This window comes from Dipodomys merriami, unplaced genomic scaffold, assembly GCF_024711535.1.
Source record: "Dipodomys merriami isolate MVZ:Mamm:240054 unplaced genomic scaffold, mDipMer1.0.p SCAF_101, whole genome shotgun sequence".
In the NCBI taxonomy this organism is placed as follows: domain Eukaryota; kingdom Metazoa; phylum Chordata; class Mammalia; order Rodentia; family Heteromyidae; genus Dipodomys; species Dipodomys merriami.
The window spans coordinates 51826-76086 of record NW_027202283.1 but is presented as its reverse complement, the minus strand read 5'-3'; the positions used below and the strand labels follow the sequence as shown (position 1 = coordinate 76086).

At 41.1% G+C, this 24261-nt stretch overlaps 1 non-coding gene across 1 annotated transcript; it reads left to right on the top strand.

The window, feature by feature from the left end:
• The first annotated feature begins 3929 nt into the window (after positions 1-3929).
• Positions 3930-4037, top strand: LOC138807424 (U6 spliceosomal RNA). The gene has a single exon (XR_011366145.1). It is a non-coding gene; the product is annotated as a U6 spliceosomal RNA (small nuclear RNA).
• The last annotated feature ends 20224 nt before the right edge of the window (positions 4038-24261 follow it).

The following is a 24261-nucleotide window of genomic DNA, read 5'->3' as shown; positions in this document are numbered from 1 at the left end:
TTTCTGAGATCTAAGAATATTCTGGTGAAATATTTAGGGACTTAAAAATAGTATCATCTCATCTTCAATTTTGACTTCCTCTTCCGGTTTGTATCACTTTTATTTCTTTATTTTGACTTATTGCTATGGCTAATAATTCAAGTATTATATTGAATGAGTAGAGATAATGGACACCCTTGTCTCATTCCTGAATTTAGAGAAAATGTTTTCTGTGTGTCCCCACTTAATACAATGTTAACTATATGTTTCACATATATGTCCTATATTTTATTGAGGTAAGTTCCTTCTACTACTAGTTTCTTCAGGATCTTTGTCATGAAGGATGTTAAATTTTTCAAACACTTTTTGTCCATCTATTGACATACTCATGTAAATGTTTTAGTCCCTAATATTCTATTTTACATTTATTTATTTGAATGATTCTTTCATCCTAAGATTGAACCTAAGTTGATCATGATGTATAATGTTTTAATGTGCTGTTGCTTTCAGATTACAAATATTTCATTGACTTTTTGTATCTTTTTCTGTAATTTTATTTATTGTTGTTGAGGTGTCTTCAATTTTTTTTGGTGTCAAGGTAATACTAACTTCATAGAATGAATTTGGAAATATTCCTTTCTTTTTTCCTTTAAGGAGTAGTTTAAGGAACATTGCTGTAGTTTCTTCTTTGAAGGTCTCAGAATTCAACAGGGAATTTGTTGGGCTTTGCTTTGTTGGATTATTAGTTGTTGATGCTACAATCTCATCAGTCAGTACATATCTGTATATTTGTATTTTCTTTGTTCAGTTTCAATAAATCATCTGTATCATGAACGTTATCTTTTTTTTTTTTCTAAATTTTCCAGTCTATTGGAATATAAGGTTTGGAAATGTCCCTTAGGATCCTATGAATTTCATTGGTATTTATTGTGATATCTTTTTTCATCTCAATTCGGGTCTGTTATTTCTTTCTTTTGGCTCAGTTGCCTAAGGATCTGTCAATCTTGTTTATATTTTGAAAGAACCAACTCCTTCATCATTATTTCAATAATTCCTTTAGTCGTTTTATCTCTTATTGATTTCTGCCCTAATGTTTGTTGTCTCTTTCTATCTACTACAAGTTTGGCTTGCTCAATTCTCTTTCTAGGAGCTTGAAGTATACTATTAGGTTATATATTTGAGGTTTGTTTGATTTTTTAAATCTTATCACAGTTTATTCTTTTAAATATGAGATTGACTAGCAAAACCAAATTAACATATTTTTACTTTTTAACCTCTTTTCTCTGGAAATGTGTTTCTTCTTAGAAGAAAACGTTATGAAAGATTTGAACATTATTTGTAATCTGTAATTACAAATAATGTTCAAATCTTTTGTAACATTCTGAATGAATCGTATACAGAAGAATATTGTATAAAACAATGTATATAGCTGTCTATAAAGCTAAGAGTGATTTGAGATTATAGATTTTATGTATAGATCTAAACCCTTTCCATTCTCAGTCTAAATGTAATAAGGAAAATATTTTTGGAGTTTAAAAACAAATTAAATATCCAGAAAATGTATGTTAAGTCTGTAACACTGCACATTTCATCAGACTTGAGTAAATCAAATGCCACTTAAAGGAACAGACAAAAATATCTTGGTGGGCTGGGCACTGTTGGCTACTCAGGAAGCTGAGATCTAAGGATCATGGTTCTAAGTCAGCCTAGGCAGGAAAGTCTTTGAGACTCTTATCTCCAATTAGCCACTAAAAAGCTGGAAGTGGAGTTGTGGCTCAAATAGTAGAGCCCTAGCCTTGAGTAAAGAGGTCAAGGACAGCACCCAGGTCCTGAGTTCAGTCCTTAGGACTGGCACCAAAACAAAACAAAGACAAAAACAAAAACAGCTTTGAGTGCTTAACCAGTTTCAATAATGAAATCTTACTTGCACATCCATGTTTATAGTTGCAATATTAACAACAGCCAGGTTATGGGACAGCCAAGATGCCCTACAGTAGATGAGGGATCCAAAAAAATGTGGTACCTATACACAATGGAATTTTAGATAGCCATTAGAAAATAATATTATGCCTTTTGTAGGGAAATGGATGGAGAAATCATGTTAAGTGAGGTAAGTCAAGCTCAGAGAGACAAGAGGCACATGTTTTCTCTTATATGTGGAAGACAGATCTAAAATACATTGGGCATGATAAATTATACAAGACTCTCAGATTTCATACACAGTGAGACCAAAAGAGGATACTTTTAGGAGGCACAATACCTATGTGCATCTGATCATATAAAATAATATTTATTGGAATAAATTCCAGGAAATGGATACACGAGATTTTTTTTCTTTTTGTCTCGTTTGTTCATTTATCTGTCTTTAGTAGGGTAAGTAAGGAGGACATAGAAATGGAAGCACAAAGGGTGAACAAATGCAGCAGTGGTAATCAGTAGATACTATGTTGAAAATAAACTATACAATTTGTGGGTGAGGACCAGTGAAAAAACTGGGAAAGAGGAAAAGAAGGAGGGACATTGTCCAAAAATTTCAGAAATGTACTCATTGGGGCTGGGAAGGTGGTTCAGTGGTAGAGCTCTTGCCTTGCATGCCTGAGGCCCTGGTTTCAATTCCTCAGCACCACATAAGTAAAAAGAAAAAGCCGGAAGTGGCACTGTGGCTCAAGTGGTAGAGCACTAGCCTTGAGCTGAAGAGCTGAGGGACAGCACTCAGGCCCAGAGTTCAGGCCCCACAACCGGCACCCCCCCCCCCCAAAAAAAGAAATGTACCCATTACCTGACTTATGAGACAGTAACTCCTCTGTATATCACCTTTATAAAAATAATAAAAAATAAAATAAAAAAAAAGAAACCTTAGAACAGGAAGCAGAGAGAACCTCCAACCAATTTGGGAGCTATTCAGGAAAACAAATATTTATTAAGCAAAAAGACAACATTAAAAACTGAAGCCCTTACATTTAGAGAGAATGCAATTCAACTCTGATACCTATTTAGTTTTATACAAGAAAATCAATATTTTAGTATAAAGGGACTCTAATTCTACTGCTTGCATTCTCTTTTCCACAGTAATATTCCTGCCTAGTTCTCTCTTTATGATGGTAACTATTCACACTACAGAGTGTATCACTGCTGCACCAGAGGTAGTTCGATGAGACTGGCTTATGCAAGATAAAATTTCTAGATCCCATGACCTATGACTGCCTTGCAGGTTTGCACAGAATGCCACCATTTTAACTCGGCTAGGGAATTCCAGCTATCCAGAGAAAAGAGTATGTAAGCAACTGTTTCATCACATTGGTCATAAGTAATTTTGTTACCAAGCATCAATTGATCTAAATATTGACTACTTACAGAAAAACACCAGATTTATTCACAACCATAAATGAAACAAGTTGGACACACATTTGGCATCATAAAAAAGCTATGTTTACAGTCATGAAAGTTGTAATACCAGTCATACCACTCAAGTGTGTTAAATACAGAATTCACACTCATTTCTAGTTCTCTGTCAGGAAGCAGAGGAACGCACAAGACTTTAAATATTCTGTGCTCACAAGTAAAGATCAAAAATCACAACAAGTCAAAGAAAGAATGGACAAATGGGACCGCATGAAACTGAAGAGTTTCTGCACGGCAAAGGACATAGCTAACAAGATAAATGGAAAGTCCACAGAATGGGAGATTTTTTTTTTGCCACCTGTGCATCAGAAAAAAGCCTGATATCTAAAATATACTTAGACCTCAAAAAATTAAACTGTAAAAACAAACCCTCAAAGAAACAACAATCCAATTAACAAATGGGTTAAAGACTTAAAGAAAGACTTCTCGGAAGAAGAAGGAAGGATGGCCAGTGGGCACATCCTGGCAAGAAAAGAAATAAAAATAAAAACAACATTGACATTCCAACTCATCCCAGTTAGAATGGCCATTATCAAGAAAATTAACAAGTGCTTGCTTCGGAGGTACATATACTAAAATTGGAACAATACAGAGAAGATTCCCATGGGCCCCTGCTCAAGGATGACACGCAAATTCATGAAGCATTCCATATTTTTTGAAACTGGAGACCTTCTGCATGGCAAAGGACATAGCCAGCAAGATCAATAGAAAGCCCACAGACTGAAAGAAGATCTTCACTAGCCATACAACGGACAAGGGTCTCATATCTAAAATATACCTGGAACTCAAAAAATTAAATCCCTCAACTACAAATCTTCAGAGAAACAACCAACCTATTAATAAGTGGGCTAAAGACTTAAAGAGAAACTTCTCTGAAGAGGAAAGAAAGATGGCCAATAGACACATGAAGAAATGCTCAACCTCCCTAGACATAAAAGAAATGCAAATCAAAACAACATTGAGAACCTCCTCACCCCAGTTAGAATGGCTATAATCAAGAACTCTAATATCAATAGATGTTGGAGGGGATGTGGCCAGAAGGGAACCCTACTGCATTGTTGGTGGGAGTGTAAACTTGTTCAACCACTTTGGAAAGCAGTTTGGAGTTTCCTCAAAAGACTCCACATAGAGCTCCCCTATGACCCAGCAATCCCACTTTTGGGAATTTACCCAAACGATCACAAACAAGGTCATACCAAAGCTACCAGCACAACTATGTTTATTGCAGTATTATTTACCATAGCTAAGATATGGAACTACCCCAAATGCCCCTCAGTAGATGCACACACACACACAATGGAATTCTAAGTCTCCATCAGAAAGAATGACATTGCCCCATTTGTTAGGAAATGGAAAGACTTGGAACAAATTATATTAAGTGAAGTAAGCCAGGCCCAAAGAAACATAGGTCCCATGGTTTCCCTTATTTACAATAACTAGTATATGTCTGAGACAAGCAGAAAAGGTCAGATAAGTTGATGTTAAGTGAAATGAACCCCAAGATAAGTATTCAAATGTTTTTTTCTTTCTTGTGATTTTTTCTAAGATATTTATCAGATGATTTCTTTGTTGCTTTGTATGTCCCTCCCCCATGGTATAACCCCTGCTTTCATTATATTTGATGTTGGTATAATTTGTGGAGGGGAAGGGAAAAAACAAATCGTTTAAATAGGGATACAGGTAGACCCATTGCAACAATGAGATGTACAAGTCGTTATGTAGAAGAACGAACTTTTCAACATTGGAGGGGGGGGGGCCAGAGATGGGAAGGGATGGGAAGGGGAAACAAAGGAAGAGACAACCATGCTTGATAAGAAATGTACTCATTACCTTGCCACTGTAATTGTAACCCCTCTGTACGGTATTTTCAAATAAAAAAAAAGAAATCCTTAACAATAGAAAACTATTGATATCAAAAAAAGAAGTAACATCAAAGTATGAAGAAATTTCAGTAGTAGTATATTATTCAGGAACAGCTGAAGAGCCAAATGAGGTCTTCTGTGAAATATATATTAAATTTTGGGAGAAGAGAAAAAGTTAACACCATAGTTCTTGACAAGTTTATTTGTAACTCAAGGGCAAGTATACTTATTTTAAGATAATATAAGTATGTAAGACATACACTTTTACAATTGTAATTTATAATAAGAACAGTTAATTGTGATTTAGATTAAATGAATTTATAGTATGCAATTATTCTGAGGAGTATCATATACTATTTATCACACATATGTTATGTATAATATATTTATATAATGTATATATCATATATAATATATGTGTAATATATAATATAATATTATATATTATATAATATATGATGTATAATATAATATATATAATATATTATACTAACATACATTACATATAATATACATAATATATAGTATAGTATATAATATGTTATATAATGTATAACATAATATATATAATTATATAATATATTATGTATATAATATATAACATACATAATATATAATTTATTATATAATTATATAATATATGTTATATATAATATATACTATATACAATATTATATAATATATACATTATATATAATATATATTATATATATTAAAGATACTGTACAGAGTGGTATATATACAAAACAGAATCTGAGGGACAGTGCCCAGACCCTGAGTTTAAGCCCCAGGACTGGCAAAATAACAGAATCTGAAATAAATACTGATGCCTTTCTCCCTTTAAGAAAAAAAAAGAAAACTAACAATAACAAATGTTGGCAGGGAAGTGGCCAAAAGGGAACCCTATTAAACTGTTGGTGGGAATGTAAACTTGTTCAACCACGCTGGAAAGCAGTATGGAGGTTCCTCAAAAGACCAAACATAGAGCTTCCCTGTAACCCAGCAATCTCATACCTCGGTATTTAGCCAATAATACACATTGCCACACTAAACCTACTAGCACAAGTATGCTCATGAGACACGGAATCAACCCAGATTACCTTTCAGTGGATGAATGGATCAGGAAAATGTGGTATTTATACACAATGGAAGTCTACTCATCCATTAGAATGACATTGCCTCATTTGTAAGGAAATGGAAAAAGACTTGGAAAAATTATATTAATATTAAGTGAAGTAAGCAAGATCCAAAGAAACCTAGGTTACATAGTTTCCTTCATTGTGTTAGTTAGAATGTGCCTATAAATCTACAAGTAAACACACTGGATGGTTTCACACACACACACACACACACACACACACACATATTAAATTATACAGCTCTCTAGGCATTCAAAAAGGAGAATCTTTTCAGAAAAGGAATACAAAGGTGCAATGCTTACATGCATCTAATCATATAAAATAATATTTATCCAAATGAACTTCAGCAAAGGTTTTTATTTTCTTTTCCTTTTGTCTTGTTTGTTCATGTATGTGTCTTTGGGAAAGTAAGGGGGCAGAAATGGTGGGACAAAGGGTGAACAAATGCAGTAGTGATATCCACTATGTTGAAAAAGAACTATACAACTTTTGGGTGGGGATGAAAGGGAAAAACTGGGTGAGTGAAGGAAGGTGTGACATTGTTTAAAAAGAAATGTACTCTCAAATCAAAAAAGAAAAAAAAAGAAATGTACTCTTTATCTGACTCATATAACTGCAGCCCCTCTGTATATCACCTTTACAATAACAATAAAAATAAATAAATAAATATTTTGTGCTCAGGAGTTGCTTGTGCCACATGTATAAGAGGATGGCCACTAAAAAGCTTTTTAGATATTCCATCATGCTTGACTTTTTTTGTGCTACTCTAGGTTCTGAACTTAGGGTTTGGGTCCTATCCTTGAGTTTCTTTGCTCAAGGCTAGCACTCCACCACTTGAGTCACAACTCCATTTCTGGATTTTTGGTGTTTAACTGGAGATATGAGTTTCATAGACTTTCCTACCCAGGCTAGCTTCAAACCTCAGATCTTAGCCTCCAGAGTAGCTAGAATTACAGATGTGAGTCACCGGCACATGGCTAAAAAATCATTAAAGATATTAATCACTGTTTAAAAACACCACACATTAAACCCAGCAAAACCATATCACTTTTCTGACAATTCTCACTTCACTTGTATTTCACAAAAGTGTTTTACAACTTTAAATCTCTTACCACTTGATTATGAAGTATAGAGACAAAGGCAAGCTAGGCAGCACTGAAGGCCCAATAAAGTTCATTCCCAAGGCTGAGGTGTATATTATTCCCTGGCTCACTCACCTAAATACTGTGCTGAGTCCCTACAGATGCCAGTTGGTGCTCAAGCTTACACATTAATGAGGGGGTCAGGAATCAAGTTGCTGGATATTTCATTTCTGAAACTCAGTTCCTTTCAAATCTTAATTCAATAAGCCACAGTACACCAATTTACTTGGTGTCAAATTCATGTTTTTCTGAAATCCTCACATCTACACCTTGATCTCTAGACTGATATTCTAGCATGAAATTGTCAAGTATAGCTTATCTGAAACCACTGAGCTTTGGCCATGCTTAATTACGCTCCCTAATTCTGGTAAAACTGGAAGCGGAATTTTGAACTTAACCAGTCATACTGCGTTTAGAGGTAAATAGTTCTTTTGGAGTATCTGTCTAGAAACGTACATTAAACTAATATCTGAGGCCCTGATTTTATTTTGGTCAGAAAGTGCACATATTTGCATGCAATTACTCAAAAAGATGAAAATACTATAACAAGAGTTCTTCTTTAAAAGCAAGGAGGAGCCTGGTGCGAGTGGCTCCTGCCTGTAATCCCAGCTACTCAGGAGGCTGAGATCCAAGGATCTCAGTTTAAAGCCAGTCCATGGGAGTCTTATCTCCAATAAACCACCAGAAACTGGAAGTGGTGCTGTAGCTCAAGTGGCAGAGCACTCACCTTGAGCTGAAGAGCTGAGGGACAGTGCCCAGGCCCAGAGGTCAAGCCCCATGACCGACCAAAAAAAAAAAAAAAAAAAAACACAGGAGGGGGAATGGCTGGCTATGTAGCTCATGATAAAGCACTTATCTAGAATATTTGAGGCCACAAAAAATGACAAAGAAACCTATCAACTTTTTCATCTTAAATACTAGGAAATACACTTAACTCTCTAATATTTGTATAAGTTTTTTTAAAAGCCTTAGTGGTTGGAGACATAACTCAAGTAGTATATTACCTACCTAACTAGTTTGATACCCTCAGTCAATCAGTCAATTCCCAGCACTGCTAAAAACATTTATAAACTTCTCTTCTAGGATGTTTATTACTTTTCATTACTCAACTCATGTATGAGTCATTTTTGCTTCATTTATGTTGAAAATTTTAATATTTTCTAGTTCCTTAAACTATTTTTTGTATGTTAATTAAGGGATAAATCTGTACTGCGGCTAGTACTAACATCTGGAATTCAAAGTAACTCTCCAAATGTAATTAGATCCTATGTGCTTTTTTTTTTTGCCAGTCCCAGGGCTTAACTCAGGGCCTGGGCACTGTCCTTGAGCTCTACCACTTGAGCCACAGAACCGCTTCTGGGTTTTTCTGTTTATGTGGTACTGGGGAATCGAACCCAGGACTTCTTGCATGTTAGGCAAACGCTCTATCACTAAACCACATCCCCAGTCCAGAAGCTATGCTCTTAAAATGATCCTTTGTTTTTTCTTTTGGTGCCAGTTCTGGGGCTTGAACTTAGTGCCTGAACATTGTTCCTGGGCTATTTTTTGCTCAAAGCTAGCGTTCTACCACTTGAGACATAGCTCCATTTCCAGCTTTTTTTGTGTATGTGTGGTTAACTGGAGATAAGAGTGCCATTGACTTTCCTTCCCAGGACTGGTTTCAAATGGTGATTCTCAGATCTCAGCCTCCTGAGTAGTTAGGAGCATGTAACCATCTTGTTTTAACAACAGGGTGGTGAAATCTGGATCTCCAAATATATATGTATTTTAATGTTTTCGTTTCTTTCATGCATGTGTTTCTAACGCATTTATAAGATTATTTCTTTGTTGCTTTGTATGTCCCTCCCCCACAGTGTAACCCCCGTTTTCACTATATTTGATGTCAGTATAACATGTGGAGTAGATGGGGACAAACAAGTCGTTTAAGGATTCAGGTGGACCTGTTGCAACAATGAGAAGTACAAAATGTCATGTCAAAACCAGCTTTACAATGTCGGTGGGGAGGGGGGGAGGGGGGTGTAATTGGGTGGGGGGAGGGGGGAGGCTGGGAAGGGAGGTGAAGGGTAAACAAAGGAGGAGGCTGCAATGCTTGGTAAGAAATGTATGCATTATCCTGCCCATGTAATTGTAGCCCCTTTGTACAGTATGTTCTCAAATAAAATAAAATACAATTTAAAAAAAAAAAATCGTAAGATGTGTATTTCTTCAAATAAAATAAAGGTATCTAACACTGTGGGGAAAATCTCTTGAGTTCTATTTTCCCTCCCTTGTAATATTTAAAAACCAAGAAAAAGTAAACTTGGGATTTTAATTATTAACAGACTTCTAAAATGAAACATTATGGAAGGATTTAGAGTTTTGTTTTGAAAGAATAGTTTCAATGAAATAGGATGTTTTGTTTGACTATGACAAATTTCTACTCAACTGGGGAAACCCAGTGCTTTCTGTTAAGTTGGCACCAATAATTCAGGGAAACCAAACTAATCAGAATATGATCTATATGCAATTAACTTCTCAACAGGATGAAACACCAATAACAAAATTCAGGTCCTTCCCTCAGAGCCCTCACCAAGACAAAGATTTGCTCTATTGAGCAAAAGACTTTGCCAGTGTCTTACATTTTGTGCAACAAGGGATATTCTGACCACCTCAGCCACCTCTAGACTTCCTGTCTCACCTAAGAAAAAAATTCTCAGGATGGGTAAAATCACCAGGCCTTCCTTTTGGAACTGCAATGAGGGACAGGCTAGAGGATAAGAGAAACACCTGTGGAAGTCCCAGACCAGAGTACAGAAAGGTGGGAGAAGAACACAGTCATGACATGCAGTGCATATCCTATGCAACTAGGAAAATTTAGGGGAGGGGTTGTGTTGGGACAGATGGGGGGAGAATGATGAAACTGATTATATAGATTAAGATGTACCGTAATTACAAACCGATGGGTTGAATAGTTACCCCTTTGTATAATTACCTAAAAATACTTTTTTAGAAGCCTTCCAATGTTGGACATATTAGTCAGAATACTACAAAGACAGAGAAGCCAGACAGCAACAGAAATACTAAAAACAAAAGGGACCCAAAGTTGTGAAAAATGGTGACAACAAACTACAGACCTAGAAACGAGAGGAAATAGGAACACAGAGATGTTATTATTACGCACACCCACACCCTACCTCACACACTGTCATGTAGGCATATTGTGTTTCTTGGCCTTCCACCCCTCCTCCAACGGGTGTTTGTTGGGTGCCCCTGTTTCCACTCCTCTGTTCCTCCACAACCTTTTAGTTGTTATAGTTACATCTCAACAACCCCCAGGCCAGTTGCATCTTGCTTAGCGAAAGCCTGTCTTCCCACTATGCTGCGGAGAGCACAGACTGCTCTGATACAAGAGAAAGATCTCTACATCACATGGGAAAAGTACGTAGTCCTGCTAGTGCAAACCAGTAGTCTCTTCAGCTACTGGGCTCTTGACACTGCCTTGGCAGGCTGCAGCCGCCATGGGCACGGGGATGACGAGCTATGGCGGGCTGCCTCTGTGAAGCGATTAAGGTCACCAGCGGTACTGTACTTACCAGTCCAAGATGGCTTCTAGAGCCAAGCAGTGGAGAGCAGAGAGCGAGCGGCGATCTGTCGGTGGCGGGGAGGGGGGGGGGCAGGGGGGAGGGGGGAAGGATGTGGCAGAAATGCTGGTTGCAGCGGGTCCGGGAAGTGCGCCCCAAATATCTGCTGCGCTCCAGGCCTCCAGGCAATAGCTGAATCCATTGGCATCCCGGCGTCTCCCGACTGAGCTGGCCCTGTGAGCGCGCAGCGGGAGCGCCAGGGACATTCCGGAAGCTGAAGGGCTTCAGCTGCAAGGGCTCCGCCAAGTTCCTGTTAGACACCTTGAGTTCCTAGGCTTGGTCTGCTACACCAGGGGTTGTCACTGCAGTACGAGCCACTTGGAAGCCTGGGCCCCTGCGGATCTGCGGGTCATGGAGTGCCATTGCCTGCTGTGCCAGAAGAAGCAGCACCACCAACCACTTCCTTGTCCAGGCCTCACGCTACACGCTGCTGCAGGGCAAGGAGAGTTGGACAAGGAGGTCATCTAGGAGGTCGAGGGTGGCAATCCCAGGAAGGAGGCCATCAAGGAGCCCCAGTCCATTCAGAACTTATCTGACCAGACAGTTCCTGCCTGAAAAGGGCCAATGACTCCTCCCTCCACTTCCCCACCTAGCAGTGCCTTTGTGAAAGAAGTCTGGTTCTGGACTGTTAAACCTGTAGTGCCCATACAAAGTTTTCCTTCACTCCAATTCTTATCAAGGCATTTGCTTAGAAGTCCAAACTTGAACACCCATGGGTCTGTGTACAATGAGAGTTTTTAGTCCAATAAGCAACTGTGTCTCCGTTTTTCAAGTTACCTCTTAGATGGCTCAGTTTTACTTATCATGTGGTTCTCATAAAACACTGGCAGGTTATTCCTATGTTCTGAATGTTTTCAGTGCTATTGTGAACAGGACTATTTGTTTTTTTTTTTTTTAAAGTATTGTAAAGGTGATGTACATAGGGGTTATAGTTACATAAGTCAGGTAATGAGTACATTTCTTTTTGAACAGTGTCACCCTCTGCTTCATTTCCTCCCAGTTTTTTTCCCTTCTGGTCCCCTTCCCCTCTATGTTGTATAGTTCATTTCCAACATAGTCTCTAGTGTGTATCAACTGTTGAATTTGTTTACATGTTGTCCCACTGTTTCTATGCTTCCCCTTCCCCTCCGAAATCAGATAAACTTACATACAAGACAAAGGGTATAGAAATTTAAAACCAAACAGCAACAAAAGAGAAAACAAGACAAAACAAAGAACCACAAGCAGTACAATGAAAAATCTCATTTCCATTTCCTGGAGTTCATTTTGATAAGCACCATTCTTAGGAGTGGATCACAAAGGCTCCATAGCTACCTGCATAAGAACAGGACTATTTCTAACAGCTGTATTTCGTTTTAGAAAGGATAAGTTCAGCCAGGCACCAGTATATTTCATTTTAGAAAAGATATGTTCAGCCAGGCACTGGTGGCTCACGCCTGTAATCCTAACTACTCAAGAGGCTGAGATCTCAGAATCGTGGTTCAAAACCAGCCCAGGCAGGAAAGCCCATGAGACTCTTATCTCCAATTAGCCACCAGAAACCCAGGACTGGTGCTGTGGCTCAAGTGGAAGACCACCTGCCTTGAGCTGAAGAGCTGAGGGAGAGCTCCTAGGCCCAGGCCCATGACCTACAAAAAAAGAAAGGAAAGAAGGCAGGAAGGCAGGAAGGCAGGAAGGAAGGAAGGAAGGAAGGAAGGAAGGAAGGAAGGAAGGAAGGAAGGAAGGAAGGAAGGAAGGAAGGAAGGAAGGAAGAAAGAAAGAAAGAAAGATAGGTTCAATTTTGTGAACGTTTACTTAAGCATTTTCTATTTAAGATATTTTCTTTTTTTTAGTTTTTTTATTGTAAAGATACTGTATAGAGGGGTTACAGTTACATGAGTAAGGTAATCAGTGCATTTCCTATCAAGCATTGTTATCCCCTCCTTTGTTTTTCCCCTACCATCCCTTCCCTCCCCACCTCCCCAACTCCCTCCCCCCCCCATGAAGTTGTAAGTTTGTTTTCAACTTAGTATCTTGTATTTATCATTATTAGAATGGGTCAAAATATATCCTTATTGCAGCATTTTGTTATTTCCCTTCCCCTCCCCAAATTAGAAAAATGTATATACAAGATGCAGGGCCCTGAAATCAAATACAGTGAAAACAGTGGTTATACCATGGGGAAAGAGCATACAAAAGAAACAAAAAAAAATCACACAGTACATTAAAAAAAAACAGCGACAAAGAAAAAAAAACTATTGTGTCCCTGTCTTGGGGTTCATTTCACTTTTATCATCTTATATGGTCATATGTACATAGCTTTTGAGCTTTTGTGCTTGCCTGATCGGATTATCCTAGACATACACTTGTTATTGCAAATAAGGGAAACCATGGGACCTGTGTTTCTTTGGGCCTGGCTTACTTCACTTTATATAATTTTTTCCAAGTCTTTCCATTTCCTAACAAATGGGTCGATATCATTCTTTCTGATGAGTCCTAGAATTCCATTGTATATATACACCACATTTTTTTTATCCATTCATCTACTGAGGGGCATCTGGGTTGGTTCCATATCTTAGCTATGGTAAATAATGCTGCAATAAACATAGTTGTGCTGGTAGCTTTAGTGTGGCCTTGTTTGTGATCATTTGGGTAAATGCCCAAAAGTGGGATTGCTGGGTCATAGGGGAGCTCTATGTGGAGTCTTTTGAGGAACCTCCATACTGCTTTCTAAATGGTTGAACAAGAGGCTGAGATCTCAGGATCTCACTCCCACCAACAATGCAGTAGGGTTTCATTTTGGCCACTTCCCCTCCAGCATCTGTTTTTATTAGATTTCTTGATTATAGCTATTCTAACTGGGGTGAGGTGGAATCTCAATGTTGTTTTGATTTACATTTCTTTTATGTCTAGGGAGGTTGAGCATTTCTTCATGTGTCTATTGGCCATTCTTCTACTTACTGTTGTGCTTAAGTAGACATATCTTATTTTTGATTCAGTTTGGGTTTTTTATTAGCATGTATTGTTCTTATGAGGGGTTGCACACAAGATTGCCATACAAGAGTACAATGTCTCCCGATAAGAGGTATGTTCAGACTCATTTTCCCTCATTGCCACTCCCCCTACTTAAAACAACATCAACAACTCCTGTCTATCTCATTCTCTACACTGAACAAAACCTGACAGATGCAGGACACCAGGTTTATACCAAAGTACTGCTCTTGAATGAATTAAGCATGGCTTTATGTAAAAAAAAAAAATGCATCGAGCCTCTACTCCATGCCAGAGGGCATTTGGAGTGCTGGGACTTTGGCATGAGCCCGATTGAGGTGAGAAGTGAGGAAGGAGGTCAGGCAACTGAAAACCCCAGAGGTGGAATGTGGTTCAGTTAGAGTCTACAGGTGGAGGCTGGTGGGCAAGTAGGGCTGGCAGGAAGTGTTCTTCAGCTGCGGTTGTGACCTGCTATAGGGAGGTGACCCCCATTAAGGGCATCCTGTTCCCTGTCAGAAGGGCCTTAGGATGGACATTCTCACTCCAGCTGCGTGTTTACTCTGACCACTATGTCTATACTGAGTGAAATTGCCGCGGACCGGGTTCTGTCGGGACGACGGAGGACACCTAGGGGAGGAACCTGGAATAGGATGGGGAGATGGCAAACAGACAACTCACACACATTAGGAGTGGATGCTGAGTGCTGAGTGCTGAGTGCGATTTAATGCAGACGATAACAAACTTTTATAGCAGAAGTCTTCATAAGAAAGGGCAAAAGATTACACAATCTTGCTGTATGGCTTCATTCTTGGATGGTCACCAGCTGGTCGCCTGAAAGGGCAAAAGTTTACACAATCTTGCTGCAGGGCTTCATTCTTGGGCGGTCACCAGCTGGTCGCCTGATAGGCACTTGTTTCCGGCTTATCTCTAAGAAATATAATGGGTTTCGACGTTTGTCACCAACTAACCATTACCTTATTTCTATAGAGGCCTTAATTGTCCCATAAGATCTTTCCTGTTCCTTCTTTAATAGTAAGGTCACGGAGGCCTAGATCTAGCAAGTCTCTTAGTAAATGGGAGTACCAGGAAGTTCTTTCTCCTAAGTAGTTATCTCCGCAATTGCCATACATTCTTTCTGTTCTAGCCGCGCCTATAGCTTCTTGCAAGTCTTTTACAAACAGTTCCTTCTGCTGAAATGACTTTGTGAAACCCCCAATACTTTTATATTTGCTTATGACTTGTCTACTAGCCTCCATAAGAGGGGTTTCAGGGTAGCACTTAACTCTGGTGAGTTAGTCATATTTTTAAGACACTCATCAGATATTGGAGTCGTCAACACTCCCTTTGAATAAGGGAACGTTGACAATGAGTAAGTACAATGAACAGCAGAAACAGTAAAAGATTAATAGGCACTCTTATGAGGAGAAGAAAGACAGAAACACATCTTTCCCAGGGGTTTGCCAGCCTTTTTCCAGGAGTAGGCCTCTTAGAAGCCCTATTCTCCGAGGTAGACTTCAGTGAAGTCCCAAAACTCGGAGATAGGTCTCTATAAAGCCCCATTCTCTGAGGTAGACTTCGGTGAAGTCCTAAAATTCAGAGATAGGTCTCTGAAGCCCCTATCTTGGTCTGATAGATGGTTTCCCATGCTAAGCAGACTCCACTGGAGTTGGCGTGGCAGAAGTCATGCCATAGAATTGCCCAAGAGAGAGGACCTGGTCTAAAGATGCAGCCTTATCTTAGGATACCTCTACGTGGCTCCCTATTAAACACTGGTAGGATTCCCCAGGTGCTATTGGCAGCTCCACTCAACTCTTCTGGCCACAGTGGGGCTAGAACATCCAAGGACCACACAATGCTGTGTGGCTTCCAAGAATGCTCAGACCTCTCACTAGACCCCAGATTCACCTCTTGATAGCTTCCTGGCTTCATCTTTATGTGTGTCCCACAGCCCTGTCCCCAGCAGATCTTACTATCCTCCTTCAAGGTGAAACCTACTCCTTTATATCATACCTGAGAAGGAGCTGAGTGCCATTCTCCATAAGCCCTTCTTGCTTTTGCCTGCCTGGGGACCCAATAGCATGTCTGCCCTACCTCAACTATCACTTTGGACTCCCCATTGTCTCTCTCTGGCTCTCACCCCAGCCTTCCCACAAACTGCCACCATTGTGCTCTACTAAGCTGGTTCCTCAGAAGCCAGGAGACCCAATTTGGGAACAGGATCATGGTCTGGACCATGGTCTGATCCTGGCTAGCCTGGATATAAATTCAAGTCACAATTATAAAATAACTAAATTCAAAAAAGCTAGTACTATGGATCAAATGCATGAGCAACTGTTTGGCAAACCAGAGTTCCTGAATTCAGGAACTACCAGAAAAAGAGAGAAATAGAGAAAAATGGCATCCCATAATCCTTTCAAGAACATACCCTAATGACAAGATGGCCTCCAAGTAGGCACCATCTGTTCAAAGTTCCACACCCCCTAAAATTTGCCAAGCTGGGACTAACACCTTAATATATGGACTATTGATGGACATTCTAGAACCACACAGTTGCAGTACTCATCCATTTACATCTTTCTCAGTGATGCTATCAGCCTCACCCCTACTGTGTCACACACTGTCTGACACATTTGGCAGATGTGGAGATGGGGGCCTGCACCTGTTGGATGTTGTGGAGGAGCTGGGACTCAGGAATCTGATCTGCCTATGCACTCAAGCTCAGTTTTGGCTTTGTGCCCTTTGGGGAGGTCTTCTTTCTAAAGTACGTATGGCTCCTGATCTTTAGAGCCAACATTGTCATCCTTCTTCTCCAGGGCTCTGTGAAAACTCCTTCCTGGCTGCAGGAATTTTAGCCAGGAGATTCATCCCTCTGGCCTTAGAGCTTTTCATCTGTACAATGAGGTGGCAACAGAGGCTCAGTGAGTTGAAGTGAGTTATTTTGTGAAAAGCACTTAGAACAGTGCCTAGAACATCATTAACACCGAGTGCTTTTTCCTAATCCAGTAACCACCACCACTACTACAATTGCTATTATTTTTTTGTCAATCATGAAGCTTGAACTCTGGACCTGGGTGCTGTCCCTCAGCTCTTCAGCTCAAGGCTAGCGCTCTATCACTTGAGCCACAGAGCCTCTTCTGGTTTTCTGGTGGTTTATTGGAGATAAGAGTCTCATGGACTTTCATGCCCGGCTGGCTCTGAACCATGATCCTCATATCTCAGCCTCCTGAGTAGCTAGGATTACAGGTATGAGCCACTAGTGCCTGGCTCCAATCTCTATTTGTATTATGTGAAATTTTCAAATATGTAAACATTTCCAGGAAGTTCATAGGCCTATTCCTGTAGTATGAACATCTATGGCTCAGATGCTCTCTGGGTTGCTTGTCAGAGATCCAATGGCTCTTAGAGACTCCTGAGGAGGTAGGGCTTGTAGGCAGAGGTTTCAAGCTAGCAAGAGTACCTTGGAGACTTGAGTCTGTCACTCACCTGTCCTATGGCCTTGTGCTAGTCATGTCCTGTCTTTGAGCTTCAGTTTCCTTATTTGTCAAATGCAAATGGCAACACCAGAAGCCTGAAAATGAATTTACACAAGTGCCTGACCAGAGATAGTGAATCCTTACCATTGATGCACCAGCCCAAAGAGAGCTACAATAGCCTCTGGCTGTTGCATAGGTGCAGTATTTTTTACAATCTTAATCAGGGATTTTCCTTCTGCTTCATAGTTCTTCAACCAGCTGCCTCCCAGAATCTGCCTTGTACCCTGCTCCCCCAGAAGATGAAATCTGATAGAGGAGTTTCTTACCAGAAAAGCAGGTGTTCATAAGGTGTTTGGGGGAAAAGAGCCCTGGGGCCTCTCCCTTTTCTAAATAGAGGAGAAAATATTTCTCCCTCCCTCCCTCCCTCCATCCCTCCCTGCCTCCCTCCCTTCCTCCCTTCCTCCCTCCCTCCCTCCCTCCCTTCCTCCCTCCCTCCCTCCCTCTTGTATCTTATTGAGGTTTTCCTCAGATTTCATGTTTAAGAACAACTTAATATATCAAGACCCCAGCTCCTTAGAGATAACGGTTGAATTAAAGATGTAATTGAGAAGTCATTCAATATATGAAAGAAGATTGGATCCTCTGGCAGGTGGGGCAGTGGAGGATTTCCCTAAAAATTTTCTCCTGAATGATAATGTTGGTGAGAATGAGGCCTAGGCACCTAGGAGAGAGAGCAAGCCAGATCCACCAAATAGATTCCCTATAGTTGTGGACAGCTTTTGGGGTGCTCACTATCTCCCAATGTCAGCCTCAGGGCTATCATCTCCAAAATGAGACAAAGCAGTAGGAGAGAGAAAAAAATGCTATTAAATTACTATGTCTTTCAATTCATGTATTATCTTTAAGCAGTTGTATAAAGGAGTTTCAATTCAGTGGTCAATTATGAGTATAATATGTACTGATCAGTATCACTACTGTCATTCTCCCTACCCATCTATTCTAACTCTACCCATCCTCTCAAGTTACTGAGTTCTCTTCACAAATGTATATTGAGTATTAAGACTGCATTTCCCTAAACATAAGTGAGCATAACTTCAGGATGTCTAGACACAGCCTTTTTTATGTGGTCCTGGGGCTTGAACTCTTGAACTCAGGGCCTGAGTGTTGCCCTGAGCTTCTTTGGCTCAAGGATAGTGCTCTACCACTTAAACCACAGCACCACTTCTGGCCTTTTCTGAGTAGCTTATTGGAGATAAGAGTCTCAGACTTTCTTGCCCAGGCTGGCTTTGAACCGGGATCCTCAGATCTCAGCCTCTGGAGAAGCTAGGATTACAGGCATGAGCCACCAGCACCAGCTTAATGGCCTTCCTTTTGCTGGACTGGTTCAGTTTTCTCTGTATGTCCATCTCTGACACATAGTAAATATTCAAGGAATGGCATGAACGACTATTCATAGTTGTTGTTGTACTATAAAATAAGCTTGGAAATGACTGTCATGGAGTTGAAATTCAAGGAAGGCACCCAGCGGGCTAGAAGCCTGGCTCAGTGGTGGATCACCTGCCTAGGAAGCTCAAGGTCCTGCCTGAGTTCAAACTTGAGACTGCCAAAAAATGAAATACATTCAGCAAATATTGAGCATCAACTTTATGCCAGGATTCTGTGAGGCACTAATTTGACAACTGTCAAGCACCCCAGACCACCAAGGGCCGATTTGAGGGGTTCTGATTGGAGTGGGGAGCCTTCTCTAGGCAATTCCTGTTCACACCTCTAGCCTCATCTTGCAAGTTTGCTGGAGAGCCATCAGTCCTTTCCAGATGCACTCAGACAGAATTTTAGCTCCCCATGCAGGAAGTTTCCTTGGTGCCAGAACCTAATGTTCCTGACATCTGATTTATCTATCCTTTGTCCCCTTGGGTCTTCTGTCTTGGGCAGGTGGGCAAATTTCTCTCTCTCTCTCTCTCTCTCTCTCTCTCTCTCTCTCTCTCTCTCTCTCTCTCTCTCTCTCTCTCTCTCTCTCTTCTCTCTCTCTCTCTCTCTCTCTCTCTCTCTCTCTCTCTCTCTCTCTCTCTCACACACACACACACACACACACACACACACACACTGACTTTTTATACATCATATATTTATTATTGAATATTTTTTCTGGAATCAGCAACAATATTAAAAATAATGATTGTACTACATAGTCAAACAGAACTGACAAATTTTATTTTAAAAATTACAAATCTGTTAAGGATATTCTTTTTTATCGTGAAAATACCATACAGAGGGGTTACAATTACGTGGGTAAGGTAATGAGTACATTTCTTTTTTTTTTATTTAATTTAATTTTATTTGTGAACATACTGTACAGAGGAGTTACAATTACATGGGCAGGATAATGCGTACATTTCTTACCAAGCATTGCAGCCTCCTCCTTTGTTTCCCCTTCCCATCCCTTCCCATCTGCCCCCGCCCATGCACCCCCCCTCCCCCTGCCAGGGGCCAAACTTGTAAAGTTCGTTTTTCGACATAACGTCTTGTACATCTCATTGTTGCAATGGGTCCACCTGTATCCCTATTTAAACAATTTGTTTTTTCCCTTCCCCTCCACAAATTATACCAACATCCAAAACAGTGAAAACAGGGGTTATACAGTGGTGGAGGGACATACAAAGCAACAAAGAAATATCTTATAAATCTGTTAGAAACAATAGCAAGAAAGAAAAAAAACATTTGAGTCCTTATCTTGGGGTTCATTTTGCCTAACATCAACTTATCTGACCATTTCTGCTTGTCTCAGACATATACTAGTTGTTAAGGATATTCTTAGGAGAAGATCACAAAGGTGCAATAGCTATATATATTTGATCATATAGTAATATCAAAATGAACTCAAGGAAATGGGAATTAGAGGATTTTTCCTTTGTTGTTTTGTTTCCTTTTCCTTTTGTTTTGTTTGGGGTTTTTTTTTTCTGTATTTGAGAAGGTAAGGGGACCATAGAAACAGTGGGGACAAAGGGTGAACAAATACAGCAGTGATAGCCACTAGTCCCAATGCTGAAAATGAACTATATACAATTTGTAGGTGGGGATGGGAGGTAAAAACTGGAAGAGAGAGAGGTAAGGGATGACATTGTTCAAAAACACACTCTTAAGCCAGGCACCAGTGACTCACACCTGTAATCCTAGCTACTCAGAAGGCTGAGCTCTGAGGATCACAGTTCGAAGCCAGCCAGGGCAGGAAAGTCAGTGAGGCTCTTACCTCCAATAAACCACTCAGAAAAAGCTAGAAGTGGTGTTGTGGCGTTGTAAGGTGAGAATTCAGAGAAACCACCTTTTGAAGGATCAAATCTTGGAGTCTTTATTAGAGTGCTAGCAGTCTGCAGGCAGCCAATTGTTACAAAGACCTGCAGCCCATAAATACGCTAACCACTTAGAAAAAAGGCCAGAGAGGAAAGAAAAAACAAAACAATACCAACAAAACAATTCAGCTTCTATGGAGAGCTGAATTGGTCTGCCAAGGTGACTGGAGAAGAGCCAGGAGACAGGAGACAGGACACAAACACAGAGATGTGTTGCATGATGTAATGACACCTGTGCTGTTCTGTATCTAAATGGGGTCAGGCCAGGGGACAGGGTCAGGACACTCCCAGTCCCAGGCACTGCCCTGACAGGTTTAGTAACCTATCTGCCAAGTGCCTATCCATGTCTCCAGGGATCCAGGTATGCCTATCACCTGAGGGGGGGAGGGAGCTTCACTTTCCCCCATCAGGAAGACAATACACCAGACCTTAAATGCACATACTCAAGTAGCAGAAGAACTTTTCCATCTAGGGAAGATAGGCCTTAACCTTCTTTATAGGATATGCTTAGAGGCTACTCAGAAGCTGGTGATTCAAGCCATTTAGGGAGTTAATCAATACAGAGTCAGAGCATTCTCTATATGCAAAGCTTTCATAAGCCTATGACATCTGCATTTCTCTGAACCAGAGCCCTCCTAGTTCACCATGAGCTAGGCATTTGCATTCAATGAATGGCCTCTCTCACTGAGGATTCCCTCCAACCAGCAAGAGGTACCAGGATGGCTGCAAGAATTTACTTAGACTCAGCTTCCTTACTTCAGTGGCTCAAGTGGCACAGAGCTAGCCTTGAGCAAAAGAAACTCAGTCAGTGACCTGGCCCAGAGTTCGAGCCCCAGGACCAGCCAAAAAACAAAAAACGGAAAAGAAATATACTCTTTATCTGACTTATGTAGCTGTAACCCCACTGTACATCACCTTTGCAGAAACAATAAATAATTTTTTTTCAATCAGTACACACACACCTATAATACAGCATACTAGTTAGTTAAATGCTACAAACCAATGTGAATCCACTGGAATGGGAAAAACGCACACATTTAAGCTTTATGAGCCATTATTTTTCTGTATATGTGCTAGCATTTTTCTCAAATACATACATGGAGTAAAATGAGGTAACTGTAAAATATGCAAGGAACAGGGGCCCCTGGATTATGTATACTCATAGAAAACCTTTCTAACAAGGAACAGAGGTGCTGGGCCCAGCCACTGCTGGGGAACGATGTCTACTGTCATGCCAGAGGTTGGTAAGTTGCAAAGAGTAAACAAAGACAAGCCCCCACCATAGGAAACCATTGGTCACGTAACATCAATAACCTAGGGCCCAAATCACAAACATCCTAAATAATTGCTTCATAAATCATTTTTTTTTCAGTCCTGGGACTTGAAATGTGGGCCTGGGTGCTGTCCCTGAGCTCTTCAGCTCAAGGCAAGCACTCTATTGCTTGAGCCACAGCGCCACTTCTGGTTTTCAAGTGGTTAGTTGGATGTGAGAGTCTCACAGACTTTCCTGCCCGGGCTGGCTTTGAACTGTGATCCTCAGATCTCAGTCTTCTGAGTAGCTAAGATTACAGGCATGAGCCACCGGTGTCCGGCTCATAAATCTGTTTTTAGGAAGTGATTTTATTGTTGTTGTTAAATGCTGTTTCCCCAACCCTCCCCAGTAGCTGCTAATTGAAATCCCATGCCTGAAGTGGATGTGTCCATGAGTCATTTTCACCTGCCTCCACTCCAACCCCTTGCCCTGGAAGTATTAAGGATTTGGAAATCTTTTTGTGTTGGGGTGGAAAGGGGAAGTGGGTTCAGAGAGAATGGTTTTCTGTGTAAAGCACATGGGTTTTCAACACTGCTATAAATATAGAAATGTCACCTGGAGTTGTGTGTACTAAGACTTTGTGTTCTTCCTGGGGTGGGCCCAGGCTGCTGGGCCCCATGGCAGGCAAGGGTGCTCTGGGCAGAATGAGGGTGCTTGGAGCATCCCTGAGGCAGCAGGAGCCAAGGGCTGCCTGCTAGGATGTGCCCATCCCACATGCAGTGGGCTGTGGTTCTTTCTTCATTCTGGGTGGCAACAGCAGCTGGGTGGGGGGAGGGTAAGGGAAGAGAGAGAGAAGGTGAAGGATGGGGAGCCCAGCCAGACCCTACAGAGGCCTCCTCCAGAGGAGAGTAGAGAGCAAGCTGGAAGGGATCTCCTAGAAGTGGATGCAAGTCCAGGACATCCCTGGTCCTTGTTTCCTGGGGTTTCTTGGGTGGAGGAAACAAGGAAGAAGGGGAAGACTCAGTCAGGCTTGTCTGGAGAGGGGAGAAATGCCCTGAAAAGTGGAGTGTCCTGGTAGATTCTAGGGATGTGTGCAGTACAGTGCTTGTCAGTTTATCAGCCATGCACAGCCTCCCTCCCCTGAAGATCTGCGGCCTCATCCAGCACCAGCTAGCCCAGCATGTAGGCCAGGTAGCACCACCCCACTGGACTCTGCCTCCCTTTCTGGTTCTTGTTAGTCCCTGTATCCCACCAAAAGAAAGAAAGAAACAAACAAACAAAAAATAATTGTAAATATCCATACCTCCAAACTCAACATGCAAGTTTTGGGCCAAATGAATAGAAAAAGCTACTCCTTATATTCTTGCAAAAACCACAAGAGGGGACATCAGGCCAGGCCCTGTCTGTCACTGTAGAGGAGCCACCACCAAGAGCATAGGCCTGGGCATGGGGCCTGTCTCTCAATTGCTCAAGAGGGCATGGCTGGCACACCCTCCAGCCTGGAACAGACCTGCCTGGGGTGCAGGTCTTGTAGGAACCAGACAACCAGAGCCAGCTGCCTGAGTCTTTCTGGGGGTCTGGCAGGAAGGACTCAGCCCTGGGATTTAGGAAATGGCCTCTGGTCGTCATTTGTCCCATACACCTCTCAATGCTATCTGGGCAGTTGGCCCAACATTTCAATACAGAGCTCAGGTGACCCAAGATGGTGACCCTTTGCCTATGCAAATCCCAGGCCAGGGATTCCACTGGCCACAGGGGAAAATCCGAAGTTCCCAGTGCCACCAGGAAGGAGGATCACAGGGTAGTCAGGAGGGAGAGTGGGGTGGAGGAACATCCAGGCAGCTCCATGGTGGGCAGACAGGCAGGAAGAGAGGCAAGGAGTCTTTGGAGCTTGGCAAATGCAGGGACTTATTTCTGGAGTTTCTCAGAGGTCTGATCCTGGTACCAGCTCTGGATTTGTAGATGGATCAAGGCAAGCCTGAGCCCCTCCCTCCCTGTCCTCCGTCCTCATCCTCCCTGAGTCTCCCCAAGTTTCCAGAGCTTCAGTCAGTGTTCTCATGTGTAGCTGTAGAGCC